The sequence below is a fragment of the Equus przewalskii genome, chromosome 8 (assembly GCF_037783145.1).
Source record: "Equus przewalskii isolate Varuska chromosome 8, EquPr2, whole genome shotgun sequence".
NCBI classification, from domain to species: Eukaryota; Metazoa; Chordata; class Mammalia; order Perissodactyla; family Equidae; genus Equus; species Equus przewalskii.
The window spans coordinates 70,658,138-70,672,400 of NC_091838.1; the positions used below are offsets into that span (position 1 = coordinate 70,658,138).

Here is a 14,263-nt window from a genome sequence, read left to right on the forward strand (position 1 = left end):
TGAGTTGTTGTAAAAAGACATATTTTTCTATTGGTTGCTGGTTTTTATAAATAAATTTTTATTTTAGAGTAGTTTCAGAGTTACAGAGAAATCACAAAGGTAATACAGAATTCTCATATACCCCACACCAGATTTCCCCTGTCGTGAACACTTGCTGGCTTTTTGATGTCACCTCGCAGAATTTCATTTGGAACAAGACTCCCCCATTTTGTAGAAGTCATCAAAATGTGCAACATTTCTTTTGTAACGTTGTCATGCCTTTGTGTACTCCTCACCACTGATCCATGACTACAGCTACCAGAGGTGTGTACACATTTATTGTTTTGACTGCCCAGCACCCTTTTCTTCTGGTTGGGTATAGGCTCCCAATGTCCGGTATGAGGAACCACCTCATCGCCTCTCACAGTTCTTGTCATTCAAGTGGGGTGATTCCATAGGTGGACAGGTGACCCAGGTCTAGCTAATCAGAGCACCCCTCACTGTGGCCACAGTAATCAGGAGCTGTTAGGGGAGACTGTTGCCACCTCGTGGGAGCAGCCTCACTGAGAATGTATGCAAAGAGAGAAGCAAGGAAAAAAGAGAGAGAGAGCGGGCGAGCATTCTGATGACATTCTTTCCCAATCATTGGCACTATCTCAATTTTTACTTGTTATTCTGATATGATAATTGATGGAATTTTCTTTCACCCTCGAAAGTAGCAAATAATATAGTCAACCTAATGAAGGCCCTGGACTTATTTATGCATGAAGTCAGCTGCCTCCCTAGGAAAATGAACCAAGAAATCCTCTTTGGAGGGAGAGAAAGCAGGTTGGCTTAAGGTAGTTTGATAAGCAAAGAGTGTCACTTGCGCTGTTCCTCACCACCTGTCCGTGACTGCAATCACAAAGTCTTTCTGTTTGACTGTTTAAAGTTCATCCACATATAAGCTGCGTAGACAGAGCTGCAACATTTCCTTTAAAAAGGTATATGCAAAGACCTGGACACAAGAGAGGGAACAGTGCTACAGGAGCTAAAGGGAGATCAACAGGGTGGCAGTGGAGAGAGAAGAGAAGTGAGAGGGGAGACATGAGGCAGCAAAGGTAAGCAGAGGAGGGGAATGGGGAGGCCGAATTGCACACGCTTGTATAGGAGCTTGTGCTTTATTTTAAGGGCAATGAGGAACCGGGAAAGGCTTCAAGCCAGAAGGAGGGTCATGACCACATGTTTATTTTGGAAAGATCATTTTGTCTGTATAGGGAGAATAGAAGGCAAATCTGAGGGCAGGAACTTGACCCAGGAAGCAGTGATGATGTTTGAGTTGGGGCCATGGTAGTGACAATGGGAAGAAATGGAGATATTGAAGATGTATCTAGATGGTTCCCACATGTCAAGCTTAGAGTCTTGTTAATGGAAACCCTCCCTGAGTCTAGTCTCCTTACCCTGCTCAGACCACATTACCAGGGTCTGGAATACAGCCTTGCACAAATAAGTTTTTGTCCAGTTAATGAATCTCAAAGATTTTCTAGCTGAGAAGAATTGTATAAACAAGGCATGTCAAAATTCTCTAACAAACAAATTTTGTCTTGGTTTCCAGCATTTACGGACACGTGGAGGATGTAATCAGGCATTATATACTTCAGTATGGTGCCTCAACTTTGGGGGGCAAAAGCAGAAGTCATTACCTCTAAGATTTCAAGTACTTTATCAAGGGTAAGTACTCATATTTATTCATATTTTGTTCAATATAGAATCAGTATTTTCTTGGTTCCATTGATACTAAATAGAGCTATTGACTCTCCTCCTCTCTTTTATGGCACTATAAAACATGTTGTACCGAAATAAATGTTTACCTTGCAACTGTAAATTCATGGCCAAGACTTCCTGCTGACTTCTCAGAACCCTGGACAAGTGTGTCACTGCTTTTATTGATCAAGGTATTTTTAGAACTAATTAACTATCCTTTCTAGAGGATTCTTTAGATCATAATTAGCTTCCTGTATATGCATGTATGCACATGCGTGCACACGCACACGCACAGATGTGCTGGGGAACAGAGAGAAAGTGTGCCATGCGTACATGAGTAATCAAGTTTCTGCTAAATTAAAAATTTGACAAAGCCACAGTCTGCGCTTAGACAATCTGTTTCCATTCTGCTAACTTCTGCTTAAAGCAGCCACTGACCATAAAACTATATTGCATTCTTATTCCATAGAAGCTAGAGAAGTTGTTTTTCTTCTGATGAGGGAAGGAACCCATGCCAGGTTTCTCGTGTGCCTGAAAAGAACAGACGGAAGATGGAGAGCACTCCAAAAAAAGACATTTAGCCAAGGAACGTTAGCTCAAGACATTGACTTTGTGATTCGTCATCCCTTAGACCAAAAGTAGAGCATTTGAGTTTCAGTGTCATGAAACTGTGAAGCAAGAAGAGAACTTTGTGATCAGCGAGGCAGAGAAATGTCATGAAAAAGAGATGGGCTCTGGAGTCAGGAGTTCTAGGCTTGAGTTCTATCCAGATCACTTCCTGGCTGTGTGGCCTTGGGCAAAGATACTCTGTCTCCCTTGAGCCTCATTCTTCACATCTGTAAATTGAGGACAGCAAATGTTCAGGGTAATGATGACACTTTCCTTGCTGAGCTAGAGTGAAGATCACAGGAGACCGTGACGTAAAAAGGCATCTGTGAACTGTAAAGAACTATAGAAAGCTATGCTGTTATTGCTACCGGGGCTTGCCTCCTGTTTTCCAAAAAGGAAACAAGGACCTAGAGATGGGAAAGGACTGGTCAAGGTCAGCAGTCTGACTACCATCTAGAGTTCTGCTCCCACGTCAGGAAACTCACAACTGCCAAAAATCTTCCCATTCTTCCAACTCCCTCCAGCAGGACCATGTTCATCTAATGTGCCAGACTCAAGCCTGAGGAGCCACTCTGCTCAGTGGTCCAGCAGGCAACATTTAGATGGGAAGTTTGGAGGTCCGGGCTTATAATTTCTTACTTTAAACCGAAGAATAGAAGCGTTTCTTTTCCCCAACCACCTCGTTCTCAGAATTACAGTTACTAACGTCAGCCAGGTGACCAACTAGTTTCAATCTGTCTGAGATTTTACCTCTTTTAATACTGAAAGTCCCTCATCTCTGGGACCTCCTCAGCCCTCAAGAAAACTGAGACAGTCATCCCCTTAAATTTCCATATTTCACTGAATTTCTACAAGATATTTTGCTGAGTTCTTAATATTCTACTTATTTGTTCCAAGAAATATATGAAGTAGGTGTGATTACTTCCACTTTACAGGATGAGGAAACCCAGTTGTGAGTGATCAAATGACTTGCCCCGAGTCACACAGCCAACACATGTTGGAGCCAGGACCCAGGGCAATCTGAATCCTGAGTCTGGGCCCTTCCCAGCACACAACACTGACTCCCAACACACTCTGAACATTCTCGGGACAAGGAGGGGCAGACTTCTTTTAAACTGGATGGCTTTATGATCAGCCAGTCATAATGGTTCTGGATTGATTGGAAAAGAATTCTAGCATTTAAACTCGTGAGTCAGGCTGTTAGTGAAAAGACCAGTGAGGAGGGAATCTAAAGATTTCAATTTGAGTTTCTACCACCTGCTTCCTGACTTCACCTCTTAAAGGCTTTCTTTCCTTATTGTGTGAAATGGAGATAATAAAACATACATAAGGCAATACTGTGAGACTCGAATAAAGTAAGTGTTATGAAAACATAAGTGTTACAAAAACCTAAGACATTAGTAAAAAGAGGTTAATTTATTTACATTAGTTTAAAAATGTCATTGAGGATTTATATGATGTCATTTTAGCAAGCTCTACTTTTTAATTTATTTCCCAAAATGTATTCCCACTATTGGTATCTGTGGTTGCCTACACAGCAGGTATTCCTCCCTTCCTCATTCTAGCAGGACCCTGATTTCCAAGTGGAAAAGTTCCCTTCATCTTCCCTGGAAAATTTGCCTCTTTCCTACTGTATGTGAACAAAGACAGCTGTAGCCTCTAAAGCTAACAGGGGTTTAGAAGTATTGAGTGGGGAAGAGGAGAAGAGCCCATACACTGTGGAAGCAGAAACAAAAAATGGAAAGAGAAATGGGGTATTGATCATGTCAATTTAGCCTTCAATCAAGTCACATACAAATTCCAGATCTGCTTCTTAATGGCTGAGTGGTCTTGGAAAAGGCGATTAACTTCTCTGAGCTTCTGTTTCCTCATCTGTGTAACAGTAATAGTCATATACTCCTCATAGTGTTGTGGTGAGTGGTGAATTGGATAAAAATTGATGAGTGCCTAGAAAAGGACCTCGCAAATACTAAGTGCCCAGCTAATGAAGGCTTTCTCTCATGGTCCTGCCCCTAGAGGAGAAGACGGAGCAGGGATGATATAAGGAAAGACCTGAAAATAAGATTCTTGTTTGCAGTTGGTTAGGAATCAAAGGACTTTGCTCATGCTACTTTGTGTAATACAACAGCTCTGCAAAGGGAGGGAAGTGGAACATGCTAGGCTAAATTATTCCTTACTGTATTATTTTCATATCTGTTTGCATAATTCAATTTGAATTTTCATTTGCATATTAATGCACTTTTCAAGAACAACCCTGGGCCAAACCCAGATGCAGTATAATGTGTGTGTGTGACAAAAGATGTGCATTTGGGGAAAGGGCAACCATCACCCTGATAAACAGCTACCTAGAAGCCACAATCCCCCCAGTTACAGCTATCCTGAACCTCCTCATTTCCAGTCTTTTTCATCATATACTAAGGCCCTGGTCTCACTCAGTCTAGAATTATCTAATTTTAATGTAAACCTAAGAAAGAAGAGAGAGAGAGGGAGATCTTTATTATTAGGGGAGACAAGGTCTTCTCTTGCAGTTCAGATTTGTCTTGGAAACCCAAGGGCCCAGCTGGCTCCTCCTCAACAACACCAGTAGATAAGGAAGTGACAACTCTGACCCATTTGAACATCATCTAAAAGGAAATCCTCTCCCCACCTGCAAGAAACTCCAAGACTACATCTGGCAAGAGAACACAGTCAACAAGAGGCAGCTACATTTGAGGGCAGGAGCATAAAATCAACAGTTTGCAGCCAGCTCTGCCCCCACTGTGTATTTCCTCTTCCCAAGCCCCACGGTCTCCACCTGTAAAATGGGCTGTCGGAAATAATGAGGAGTAAAAAACAATGTCAACATCAGGTCTACCGCATCCAGTACAATCCTGCAAGCATATGTCCTGGACCCACAGGGTGACAGAGAGAGTGAACCCAGCAGGAGTACAACAAACACCCCGGTACTGCTTCCAAAACTCCTCCTTTCATTTCACAGGCTCTTTTCTTCCCAGCAAAATCCTCTTCACCTCCCAACTTGAATGTTGCTTCTTCAGTGATGCCTTCGCAACACTCATTACCCAGCCAAACCCAGTCATTCTCTGCTCCTGGTCCCATAATGCTCTGAAAGTCCACAAGACCACGAATGATCCAGATGCATTATCGCTTTCAATGCCTGTCTCCCTTTCCAGGTGGGGAGTCTTCAGTTGAGTTTTGCAGTCTTCACCAAACCGCTGAGGAATCAAAGTTGGCCTGCACTGGGGAAGCTGGCAGTCTAGAGGTGGATACAGAAGAGAAAATATAACTACAAAAGAGATCAAAACGGACATAAAGCACAGAAGCAGCACAGAGATGGAGGGGTCATCTCTGTTGGGAAGGAGTGAGAGGTCCAAGGAGCCTTCCCAAAGAGGGGGTACCTCAAGGGTCAGGATCTACTGCAGCATCTGGCACAATTGCTCCCCAAAACAGCTATTGAATGAATAAATGATATCAACACTCAGCTTTTTCCATTCTCTGAATATTTGGGACCATAGGGACATCTTACAAAGTTACTCACAGCCCCATTCAGCTGCTCTAGCCATAAAAATCAACTTGGAACTCTGCAAATCTTTTCTGGCATTTAGCATTTTAGATATGAATGGAGGGTGTCAGCCATGTGGCTGAGGTCAGGTCTAATTCAGTGTTCATCCCTGAGCTTTATTAATTATTAAAGAAAGCTTTAGCTCTGCTCTCTATGGGAGTTGAAACCAGCATCATCTATTCAAAGACTAGTGTTCAGCTCTGCCCAACATTAATTCGTTTAATGGTTCAACAAGAATTTATTGACCACCTAGTAGGTGCTGAAAACCATTCTAAACACAGAGATAACTACAGGGAATAAGAAAGTAAAGTCTCTCATCTCATCCAGTGGGGTTGAAAAGCTTGCCTTTCCCTGTCAGCATGTCACAGAAATCCTGTCTATGGTTAGACATATCTGGTCCGTAAACCCACAGTATTAATTGAAATTCACTGTAGTTCCCTGCACACATGAAGCAGAGCATTTCATTTTGTCCTTTTTGCTCTCTTTACCTAAGCATCTCTGCCCCATCCCATCACCTCATTCTTCCTTGAGATTCCTCTGTGTTGCCTCTAATCAGAGTTCCATGAAGGCAGAGCACCTTCTCTGATTTTTTTGCTGCTGTGTCTCTAACACCTAGCCCCAAGTGGGGCACATAGTAAGGGCTCAATAAATGATTGTTGAGTGAATGCATGGTATGTTGGGTAAGATGAAGGCATCTCCTCCTCCAGAAAGTCTTCTCTGATTCCAAGGCCAAGGTAAAGGACTTCTCCTGGCTGCCCCACAGCCTCTTTGCCAGGTCCAGCAGAGCACATTCTCTTTCTGTATTTGTTTCCACTGCTAGACTGTGAGCTTCCCTAGGGGAAAGGCCATGAGTGCTTCATCTCTGATTCCCTGGCCCTGGCACAAGGACAAGCAGAAGGATGTGCTCAGACAGGAAATAATGGTTAAACTAAGTAGAAACCCCTGGACTCCTAGGTAACTCATTGCAGACTGGCTTTGATCAGCTTCCAAGAACCTATCTACCCCCTGAACACTTCCCTGGTACTAAAGAGCTTCTTAAAGCTACAAAGCATCAGCAGGGTGGAGATGGGAAGTATGTTGGGCCGACTGTCAGAGGCCAAGAGTTCAGTCACAGCTGTGTGACTAGGAAAAAGAATGAATTATAGAACTGCTATTGTTTATTACCATTACAACTAAAAACTGTATTCTGATACTGTATGCAGAAGAACATTGTGCATTCTCCAGAAGTCAAGTGACAGGCCCAGTGATAGGAAGCACAAGATAATAAGGACCACAATAGCAATACCACACAAACACTGTTCTGTTTATCCCAGGGAGGCACCTCATGGCAGAAATGGCAGAGGACAACCCAAGGCAGTGCCACTTGCTGCTTAGGATAACATTGTGGCAAGAATTGTCAACATTCTCAGGGTTCTCCCCAATTGATGGTGCTGTGCCCAGGCTGCTCTGTTGTGATGGTAATTTTGGTCTGGGCAGAAAAAGACAAATTTTGTCATGGATCGCCCTTGCTTCCTACCCATAAGCCTATCCCATATCGACATCCCTCGTTAACTGTAGAAGTATATAATCCCAGCAGCTATTAACCTGCTGACACATCCTTGAGTTACTCATTTAAAACATATTCCTAAGTGCACTGTAGAAATCTCAGTGTGGCCCTGGGGCCAGCCCATCCCAAGCAGAGCATCCTGCTGGTCCATCCTTCTCACTGAAGTCTGGCTTCGCTGAGAACCCATATGACTGCAGCAGCCTTTCTAGCAATAACTCCTTACTCTGTTGGAGCCAATGATTCCTGGGGGGGCCACAAGATCCTTCTCTCCTCAACAACATCACCAGAATTGCATGCATTATGGAAGAGAGTGTTAACATCTCTACTCTCCAATCTGCAAAATCCCCTAAAAATGGTATGATGCCTAAGACAGGTCTGGTTTTAACTGGAGCCAGTTGACTCATCTCTCTGTGTCTCAGCTCCCTCATATACTGAAGAGGAATAATAATACCCATCTCCTTTCAAAGTCATAAAGAAGCAGGAGCAGCTCCTTCTAAACATATGATGTCTCAGTCGTGTCAACCTCTGAGTGAAGATTATTCATCTTGCCAATGATAAGAACAATAGGGACAACCTAGTGAGAGAAAATGCTTTGGGTGTTTAACTCCCTTCAATGTGCCAGGGAGTATGCTAAGCACTAACATGTATTATTACATTTAAATTTTCACAACGAATCTATGAGGTGGGTCTCTTTATCAGCTCCACTTTAGAGTTGAAGACTCAGGCTCAGAGAGACTGAGTGATGTGTTCGAATCCCCATGGCTAATGATGTTGTAAAGCCTGGGTTTCAGTCCAAGTGGCCTGCCCTCCAAGCCCAGGCTCTTAGTGAATACTCCAGGGTGAAGTGAGGAGAGCATCGGCGGATGCATGAGTCAGAGAGTATTCCAGAGCAAAGGGAGCTGGAGGAGTTTCTCTCCCCAGTGCCTTGACGTTGCAGATGGGGAAGGTTTTGAAATTGAAAGCTCCTTAAGGCTTAAGCTGTTATCAGTGAACACCTTGGGAAAAATGAGTTTCCCCATGTCCTCTGTGGCTCTGACAGCTGAGAGGGCAGACCCAAGCAGCACACTTTGCAAGTGGTAGTTGCTCAAGTGATGTTTGTTTAAAGGCAGAACGATACCTTGACTTAGAACGAGAAGATCTAGACCCAAATGCACACGTACCATTAGTCTTGATCCCTTCTCTGTGGTCCTTTCTTCACAGGTAAAAAGAGATCAACAGTTTCTGCTTTGTCTTAGCATGCCAACGCAGGAGGTTAGATAAGTGCATTGAGGTGCATTCCCACAATGCACTTTTCCACACATCTTAACAGCTTTCTGATGGCTTAGAAAAGAAAACTTTTATTTTCAAAGAAAATTAGGAAAGAACAAGTGAAAATGTTCACATCATTGCCAGACTGAAGAGGCCCTGAAGATTGAGACTGCGTTTGCATTGGTCACCACTGTACCTTCAATGCAGAGTTGTGCCTGCCGAGTATATATGTTTGGAGAATAAAGGAATGTGTCACCAAGAATGGTTAATATGATGGAAAAGGATTTATGAGACAAAGGTAGGCGGGAAAATGTAGGATGAAAAATTGCACATACAGTATAAACTCAGCTCCATAAACAACCAAAAAAGTGCATAGGAAAGAAATTTTAAGCCCAGAAGAAAATATACAAAACACAGGGTGGTTTGCCTCTGGATAGTAGAATATCAGGAAATCATTTTTTCTGCCCCATTCATTTTTTTATGAATCCTTTATATTTGCTACAATGAACAATTGCTAACCTCTAACCAGAAAATAAATGAAAAATAAAACTGCACCCAGAGCCCAGCTTCACAACTCAGGTCCTGGCATAATGAGGAAGTCACTCAGAGTCTAAGCAGTTGGGTGTGGGGATCTCAGCTGTGAGCATCCACTTTACACCATCAGAGCAGACACAGACCTGGGACCTACTCCCCAGCTGTGTTATGAACACGTGCTTGCCTTCTCCAACTCCCCAAGCTGCACAACACACTTGCTGAAGGCCCCATGGGCCTCTTCGGTGCAGATCATTCCAGAGACCCATGCCAGGAGGGAGAGTATCATCAGGAATATCACAAGACAGACAAGACCTGCAGATGCACACCAACAGAAATGCACAGCCACAATTATTCATCAAGCAAAGTCAGAATCTAAAGGGAGGAACTGACCTAGAAGCTCCTCGTGCAGTCACTGGGCTCGTGTCTCCGTGGCTGGCCTCCTCAGTTTGATGCAACCTATAAATAAGCATGTTTCTGAAATCCCTAGCACATCTCCCATGGGGAGAAGGAGGATAATCAGATGGGGCTGAGTGTGGATGAATGAGAAGGGAGATGTAGAAATGTAGATATACTGAGGGCAGGTGTCTCATAGCAACTTGAGAGAAGGTTGCAGGGCCTGTCACTACATGGGGTTAAGGCCCATCTTTGCAGAGATGATCTGGACTCTTCTGCTCCCATTTCTTCCATATGGCCTGCTCTGGTTTATGGCTCTGTCTCTGGTTGCCTATTAACAATGAGTTAGTGCCAGCACTTTACCATCTGAACCTTTGCAACAGAAAACAGCCATTCTTAGGGCTGATTGGCCATCCACAGGAATGACAATATACAGACAAGGAGCATGACTTCTCTGTGTATTCCCTTTGGCCACCTTGCCCTGACTGAAAGCTCCAAGTCTTCTAATGGCAATGCTTCTTTTCAGTGAGCACTGCCCTCAAGCCTCTAAGATATTGTCCTGCTTCTCTCCATCTCCGTTCTCACCATTAGGCCTGAGATGCCAGCGTTCCTCATCTCTCTCATGCACTGCTTGCTTCTACACCTTTCCCCATAGTCCATCCTCCGCCAGTGGCCAGAGTGAGCTTGCAGAAACAGGAATGGGATAATCATGTCACTCCCCTGCTTAAAATATCTCAGTGGGTGAGGAAGGAATCATTACCCTCAATGGAAAGATGAAAAAATGGAAACAAAGCCAATTTACAGCTGGATGGGACAGAGTTACTACTTAAATCAAGCTCTTCTGATCCAAAGCTGTGTTTTAACCAGTCTGACATCATACCTCAAACAGGGGATGTTTCAAAGGATGGGACAACTGAGCTGAGACTCTGAGAAAGAGCTGGCCTTAACTTCTGTGTCTGGAACATCTCTCTAGACATTTCCCCATCCATGGTATTGAAGTTGAGCTGCAGAGAAGCCCCAGCAATCCAGAGGCTCTTGCAGCCATATTGATGGTCAATGACAAAGGTCTGCACTTGAGCAGTGGAAGTAGGGATATAGAAGATCTGAAAAACATTTTGAGGATAAAATTGGTAGGATTGGTGATTGATTAAACTAGGAAGTAAAAAAAAGAGGCAAAGAATTCTAGTGATTCAGCATTAGTCATAATAATTCACATCAGTTGGTTCAACAAACAATCCAACTATCTCAGCCGCTTAACAAAGTAAAGATTATTTCTCACTCACATCTTAGTCCAATCAGGTGTTTGGCCAGAAGATTTCAATATGGTGACTCAGGGATCCCAGGCCGCTGCGTCCTGTGATGCCACTATCTTCTAGGTCAGAGGTCAGCAAACTATGGCCTGTGCCAAATCCAGCCACTGCCTGTTTTTGTAAACAAAGTTTGATTGGAAGACAGTTAGGCTCATTTGTTTACATTTCATCTACGGCTGATTTCACGCTACAATGAGTGCATTGAATAATTGCGACAGAGACCATATGGCAAGCAAAACCTAAAATATTTGCTATCTGGGCCTTTACAGCAAAAGGTTCTCAGTGTCTTCCACGGAATCCCCTTCAATCAACTCATTGCTAAGAAGAGGAAGTAAGATAGATCACAGACAAGGTTTTATAGACCAGCGTGGACGTGGTGCAGACCATTTCCGGGGCCACATACCTTCCAGTGGCTAGAACTCAGTCACATGATGCCCTCATCACAAGAGAGGCTGGAAGATGTGGAGGAGTCTGTAGCTAACGGCGAGAACTGCCAGTCCATGCCACACATCCATGACTCTGGACAAACTTCCTTTTGCTTGATTATCATCCTGTGGTTTCCTTAGAATGGAAAATCTACATATTCTCGCAAAGTGCTCTAAACAGCCATATCTCTCTAAGACGTTAATGACCAACATAAACTACCAAGGCTTGAGTTTAAACAAATGTATTATGTTAAATTGATAATAGTAGAATAAACATTACCCCAATTAATGAATTTTCTCAGAACCATATGTTCTTTATTAGGTAACTAAGGGCATAAAAATGGAAATGCAGTTTAACTCAATAATCCAAAGTGTCTACTGTTATGCTCAGTGCTGCACCAAGCAGAAAGGAAAATAAAGACAAACCGGATACTGCCAGGACCTCATCCTCTGCGTGAAATGCATAAATACAGAAATAACAAAAGAAGTATTATGTCCAAGTTCAAAAAAGGTAGAGCTTTATCTTTTCATCAGCTCAGAGAAAAAATATACCATAAGGACTAGCGTAGTTGAGATCCACTTCCTGGAGAAGAAAAATAAAAGCTATTGTGATTTATACCTGTTTTCAATAAAAACTAAAATGAGTGAAGGGCGATAAAATCTGAAAAATGCTTTGCGATTTAGAAGTCATCCTCATTATGTAATATTCTCTAATATTCATCAAAATCCTGTGAAATCGATATCGTCAGGACTAGCTCAGTTTCACTGAGAAGCAGTCAGGGGTTGTGACTTGCCCTGGGCCAAGCGGTTTGTGGGGGAAGAGAAAGCCTGAAACAAGGGTTGGATTTTTCTTTTTCCTTTTTTTCTTTTTTTTCCATTTTCCTGATTTCTAATCCAGGGTTCTTTCAAGTCTATCACGTTATCATTAAAAATAAACTAGTGTTCTTTGACAGACTTATACTGTGATAATCACAGAGAGCTCATGAGGGGCTGCAAAGCAAACAGCAGCCGGGAAAAACCTTTCCACAGAAAGACGGTGAAATTTCTATTGGCTCGAGGATGACCCAGCCAGGGGCAAGGGAAATGACACCATAGGCTGAAAGCTCTCCCCGAAGATTGCTCCATCCAGTCCTCAGGTTGAAGGCAGCTTTGAAGTTAAAACACAACCATCCTGACAGGTAAAGGAAGTAGAACTGCGAGCATTTTCAGTTCCATCAAGTTCAATAAATAAATTAGACACAGAATAGTTGACCAAGAATATGACAGTCCCTTGCGGGTGGCTCTGAGGAATTCTAGCTCCCAACTGGGATCATGTTCTCTGAACCCCAGGGCCCCTTCCATTTGTCATCTTGACTCACAGGCAGCTGGGACAGTAAGCTCCTGAACAAGAGAGGATATCTGAGTATGTGACACATATCCATACTCAGTGTTCTGCTTACATCAGCAGCAGGCTGTCCCAGGCGGTCAGTGGAGCAGAGAAGCTCCAAGTCATCGTGGAATAGAGACGTGTTATGGCCCATTTGAGCCAAGCATTTCCATAGGATGAGAAGCAGCAGTCCCAAAGACCAGTTTGGCAAGAGGATTTCTCTTTGGGTGAGGTTACCAATAGAAATGGGAAACAAAATGAAATCCAATTTGCCTTGGCCTTAAGGGATAAAGTCCACACCCCTAAGATGACATGTAGGCTACCTGTGTCCTGGTTCCTATTCCCCTGAGCAATCTTTCTGCACCCACTCCCTCCTTCCCCATGTCTCACCAATATGACCCTCTCAACGTGTCACTCACCACATACCTAGGCTGGCTCACAATTCCAGTTTCTGCTTTTGTATGCCTCTCCCACTTTCTCCACCTGACAACTCCTATCCATCTTCCATACTCAACTGTCAATGACAGTTCATCTCCCACAATTTCTCCAAGGTTACCTTTCAGCCATCAGGGAGCCACTCCCTTCTCTTTGAAAACATAGCACTTTGTATATCTCATTGTTAGCACATATGTCACATTCTGTTGAAATAATGTATGTTCTTGTCTGTCTCCCTGACTGGTCTGGAAAGTCAAGTGGGCGTCATGATGTCTAATTCTTCTCTGTTTTCTCTACCATACTGCCTGTGGTGTAGTAGACATGCAACAAATGTTTGTTGCAGATGGTAAATCTCAGACAGAAAGCTGGCTGAAAGGAAATTTTGAGGAAGCAGAAGCCTAGAACCAAAACTTGAAGTATCCTGGACACACTGCTATCTGCCTGTGGGATGGTGGACACATCAGCAAGCATCTAGAAAGTGGGAGTATTTTGTATACTTCATATAACTAAACTCAGGATTAAATGATAGAAAGTTAGGGGGAAATAGTTGGTTAATTGTGTCAACAGTGAATCAATAAGAACATGAAAAGAATTTTCAACATGTTCTTTTAGCTGCACTGATCCATTGCTACAGAGTGTTAAGAGAAAAAGAAAATAATATTGACTAATAAGATAAGAGGAGGTCTTTCAGTCAGTGAACTGAGCAATAAATTCAGATTTGTATTCAAATGGTCATTTGGTCCCAGAATGACAAAGAACAGAGAAATAAGAATTCAGGGAACCCACTGAATGAAACCATGGCCTCTCTGACTCTCCCATGCTTCTGGATTCTGTTTAATCACATTGTTTATTGGTGTTTTCATTTGTTTATTAACATTTGTATTTGCTCAAAGACCCACACAGCTCACCCTTGGAGTTTGGCAGCTCCAAGGAGTTTGGTTTCACTGTGAATGGATTTTCTCTTCCCAACCAGCATTGTTGCCTTAGAGTGGAGCATGTTGCCTCTGCCTTGTTTAATAGTAGTAGCAATGGTAGTAGTAGAAATAGGTAGCCAAGGTTGTACTATAGAAATTTGTATTTATTGAAAGCTCACTGATGGCCAAGTACTGAGTAGTC

The 14,263-nt window shown here is 43.0% G+C and overlaps 1 long non-coding RNA gene across 1 annotated transcript; it reads left to right on the forward strand.

Annotated features, from left to right (window-relative positions):
- Positions 1–940: 940 nt before the first annotated feature.
- LOC103567845 (uncharacterized) lies at positions 941–5,809 on the forward strand. Its single transcript, XR_548801.2, has 3 exons — positions 941–1,079; positions 1,574–1,689; positions 5,502–5,809. It is a non-coding gene; the product is annotated as an uncharacterized lncRNA (long non-coding RNA).
- The last annotated feature ends 8,454 nt before the right edge of the window (positions 5,810–14,263 follow it).